The sequence below is a fragment of the Bidens hawaiensis genome, unplaced genomic scaffold, assembly GCF_021521415.1.
Source record: "Bidens hawaiensis isolate Kalapana, Puna unplaced genomic scaffold, B.hawaiensis_p1.1 tig00008080_1, whole genome shotgun sequence".
Classification (NCBI taxonomy): domain Eukaryota; kingdom Viridiplantae; phylum Streptophyta; class Magnoliopsida; order Asterales; family Asteraceae; genus Bidens; species Bidens hawaiensis.
In genome coordinates this window covers 246071-250837 of record NW_027491571.1, presented here as the reverse complement: position 1 = coordinate 250837, position 4767 = coordinate 246071, and the positions used below count along the sequence as shown (strand labels likewise).

The following is a 4767-nucleotide window of genomic DNA, read 5'->3' as shown; positions in this document are numbered from 1 at the left end:
GTATTTCTTGATCTGATCACGACCCTCATACTCAGCAGTAGGTGGAATGTAACCATCTTGTATGCACACCCACATCTTAGCATCTTGGTACTTGACATATTGTTTAAAACGATCTTTCCACGTTACATAATCGGTTTTCTTAAGCATCTTCGGTGCCTTTGTAGCCGAACCCGCTTCAACTTCCATCTTAACTAGTTCCGTAATGTTTATCGAAGACATCTTTCACAAAACTCAAAGAAATCCGAAAATCAAAAATTTTATTTTCAAACAGCACTGTAGGCGAAGTTGTGGATAACTTCGCTTAAGACTTAACTTCGCGTGAATTTGTAACTTCGCTCACTTTCTTAAATTCGCCGGATTGGCGAAGTTGAGAATAACTTCGCTTAAGTTGAGCGAACTTTGGAGGTAGGCGAAGTTGTGGGTAACTTCGCTTGAGGTAAGCGAACTTGAAGAGGTAGGCGAAGTTGTGGATAACTTCGCTTAACCTTATATCTTCGCCGAAACCCTACTAACAGTGACGGCAACTTCGCCTGATGAACACAAACTTTCTGCATATTAGATTTCTGGGTTTTTCGAGGTGTGTGAAGGTGTTATGGGTTGTTTTTGAAGGTGGGAGGCGAGTAGTACACAAAAACTCAGAAAACTCGTCCCGCGAATAGTCGAACGGAACGATTTCTACACCCGCGTGATAATCCCGAACCACACAATCGAGCAAAAGCTCTGATACCAATTGTAGGTTCCCAGCCGGATCTACACGAGATATCGCGTTCTACGTAGGTGCGGAATCCCTACGTAAGACGTTACGAGTATAGAAAGCAATACGAGCTAACACACGATACGATAATCAAACACACGTTGTATTCCAACCGTAAACACGTGACATTATGATCACTGAATACAAGCTCTCTGACTCGAATACACGAATAACAAACTGGGATTCTAATAATAAGCCGTAAACAAAACAGCTTATATAGACACGACAACTTCGCCTGGCATGTTCAGGCGAAGTTGTCCCTAACTTCGCTTGTCTAACAAGTTCGCCCATATAAGCGAACTTGTTAGCAACTTCGCTTACATACAAAACTCAAATCTAACTAACACGATTACAGACACTCGACACTGAACTACTGACATCATGCACCAACAATATTTAGTACTTAATTGAGTTATTTATGAATTTGCAGGTCCGGGCGCCTGCCCGACGAAGAAACGACGAAAAGATAGCGCTTTCGGACAAAAATCAAGAATCTGCCAAAAGTGCATGACCATGCTAAGAAAGTGCATGACCATGATGAGCCGGTGCATGACCATGCTAAGGAAGTGTATGACCATGCTGACCAAATTGCACCATCATGCGCTTTTAGTGCACCACCGTGCACCTTTATCGGAATCCATGCACATCTGATACCGTGCCAAAAGTGCATGACCATGCTATGAAAGTGCATGACCATGCTGAGAAACTGCACCATCATGCACTCTAAGTGCATGATGGTGCACCTTTATTGGAACCCGTGCACATCTACTATCGTTCCAAAAGTGAAACTGCACCATCATACACTTTTTGTGCACCACTGTGCACTTTCGAGGGCACGAGCCCGTGCACTATCCGATGCCGAGAACAAGACACATCAACCTTGAAAGTGCACTAGCTAGTGCCGGAAACGCATGACCATGCACTTTTTGTGCATGGCCATGCACTATTTTTGGAACCTGCAACTCTTAGCGCCGAAAGTGAAAGTTTGACTTACCCAATTTGGTGCACGACCATGCACTTTTTGTGCATGACCATGCACTTTGTCCAGAAGCTTATAAACACTAATTTCACTTCATTTTGGTGTTTGGAGCCTTGGTGATTCTCTCTCAACTCTTAAAAATTAGTTTATGTGTTCCTTGAGAGTTTGAAGGCTTCCAACATCCTCAGGATCCATCATTCTATCCTTCAATCCTTGCTTGATCTTAGTTTTCATTAATTTGTTCTTGAACATGTTTTGTAAGCTTATTTCTAGTTTGATTGTTGTTGTATTAAGCCTTATGGGCTAATTAATTTTGCTATCTAGACAATGTTGAAACTCTTATTAATGTGATATATTATCTATGCATGATTTTGGTAAAGTGGTTATCTTTCAAGAATATGGTTGAATTTATGAACATATATTGATGGTGTTCATGCTTGTTATAGTTACATAACCTTGTTAGTTTTGCAAACGTTTAGGCATTCATGTTGGAAAACTATGTTCAAGATGTTTGTTTGTAAACTTTGAATGTTCATGTAATCTTTGTTTACATTACTAAGTTAGGAATGACTAGTAAAAATTAACTTGGTTATATAATTATTGATGAGTATGAAACCCTACACTTAATATTAGAAAATTGATGAGTGTTGTTATGATTCTTGACTTGGTGATGACTTGCTAGTTAAAGTTTCATAAGTTTATATTAATTTCATGAATTTGGCTTTTTTAGTGTAATCTTAGGTGGTTATAATGTTGTTCATTCAAGCTTTCCTTTAATTATGAGACTTTGTTGTTTTGACAAACAAGTTAGTTTATATTTATCTCTTGATTGAATACCCATCATGATGATTATTTGTTAGTATTAGGTTGCTTTATTTAAATATATTATTTATGTTCAGATTCATGATGTTTTGCCATATCATTGTTATTTTTTCATGTTAGTAGAGTGGATTCTTGTCTAGGTAGTTTGTTGGATTGATTGTTTTCTTGTATTTTTACTAGCTTTGTTTTCGTTGTATGCTTGTTTAATTAGTTAAATATTCAAATCAAGATTTATTTGTTCGGTTGATCATTTACAAAGATTTAGTACTAGAAAGTTGCCGTGTCTATGGATTGATACTCGGTTCTTATCGACACTTTATTACAAACGATAGGTACACTTGCCTTTCGTGTGTGGTTTAATTGTAGGTGAAAACCTATTTTAAAACCCGATTTGTGGAACTTTTACTTTAATTTTTATATATATATTCACACACTTCAAGTTTTTGGCGCCGTTGCCGGGGACACAGTGATTTTTAAGGAACGATCCGAGTCTTTGATTAGCCTTGTTGATATTTTTGATTTATGTTATTTTATTTTATTTCATTTTATTTTTTTTTTATTTTAGTTTAGTTTCTAGATAGTTTCGTGTCTTTGTTCGTTTTCCTATTCGTGTTCTTCCGGGTGATGAATGTCCATCACGCCCGGTCCGGAGGTTGTTTCACCTCTTTTGAACCCGAGAGACATCTTCGAGAAGGTTTGAGGAGGAGAGCACGTGAGGTTTCCGAGGTCATTGAAAACGAAGAAGTAGAGGATACCGATACCCCTGAGGTAGAAGAAGAAGAGATGGCGGACCTGAACGATCAAGGTCAGATGGACGTCTTTGCCACACCATCACTTTAAGGTTATGGCAGTAGCGTCACGCAGCCCGAAATTTAAGTGAATTTCGAGATCAAGTCGAGCATCATTCGTATGGTTGAAAATTTTGTTTCTTTTCATGGTCTCTAGAACGAGGACCCTCATGCTCACGTTTCACATTTCCTTCGATTATGTGCGACATTCAAAATTAATAATTGTTCTGATGATGCCGTGAGACTTAGACTTTTTCCTTTCTCACTTCGCGGGTCTGCTCTAGAGTGGTTAGAGGCACTCCCTTCCGGTTCGATCACCACTTGGAATCAATTAGTTGAGTAGTTTCTTCTTCAATATTTCCCAACTGATAAACTGCTAAATTCCGAGCAAACATCACTGGTTTTCGTGTCGATGATGACGAGTTACTTCATGCCGCATGGGAGAGGTTCAAGGGCTTGCTGAGAAAATTCCCTCATCATGGTTTAAGTTGCGAGCTTCAATGTCGTACATTCTTTGACGCTTTATATGGGGCAAAAAAGCAGGCTGTTGATCAGGTTGCGGGAGGAGATTTCAGTAGGTGTACCCCAAATTAGGCGCTTGATATCTTGGAGAAAGCCGCTAAAAAGAGTTTCGCGTCTAATCCGCCCCGTAGTATTCCTTCCTCTAAGGGTGTTCATCACGTTGATTCAAACACCCTTGTCTCCGCCCAGTTAGAAGCTTTTACTAAAATATTTGACCAAATGCAATCAGATCTTGTCAAATCTAGTTCTCGTTGTGGGATGTGTGACGGAAAACACCAGAACAGTCAGTGCCAACAGGCCATGGTGGTGGAGGATTTTGACTTTGTGGGCCGCCAAAACAATGCCTATGACAACACCTATAACCGGGGATGGGGAAACCACCCCAATTTCAGCTGGAAAGATGATGGTAGCAATCAAAATCAATTGCCACCGAGTTTTGACAGAAAGCCAAATTATCAAAGTCAAACCCAAAATCAATCTTACCAGCAAAAGCCTTAATTTCAAGGTTCCAGCAGTGGTAATCAGTCAGGTGGAGGGACTAGTGTTGAAAGCCTTTAGTCCCAACTTTTGGCTAATACCGAGACCTCAAAAAAATTGGCTAAGCAAAGGAACCTGAAAATTAACAAGACTCTCCAGAGGCATGATCTTGAGTTGAGGAATCAAAAAGTGTCCATGCAAACCATTGAAAATCAAGTTGGACAGATTGCTCAATCAAGTTGGGTAGCCTTCCTAGTAACACCGAAAGGAATCCAAATGCTGAGGCTAAGGCTATTACCCTGAGGCGTGGTAGGACTACCATTCCTGTTGACGCATCGGTTTCCACATCAAAACCGATTGCTGATGAGATTGAGACTGAGGCTCCTGGTGAGGTGCACTCGATGCTAGACCCATCAAGTACCGCA

General features: G+C 40.0%; 1 non-coding gene across 1 annotated transcript; it reads right to left on the bottom strand.

Moving 5' to 3' along the window:
* Positions 1-3721: 3721 nt before the first annotated feature.
* Positions 3722-3828, bottom strand: LOC143636897 (small nucleolar RNA R71). Its single transcript, XR_013154336.1, has one exon. It is a non-coding gene; the product is annotated as a small nucleolar RNA R71 (small nucleolar RNA).
* Positions 3829-4767: the final 939 nt, after the last annotated feature.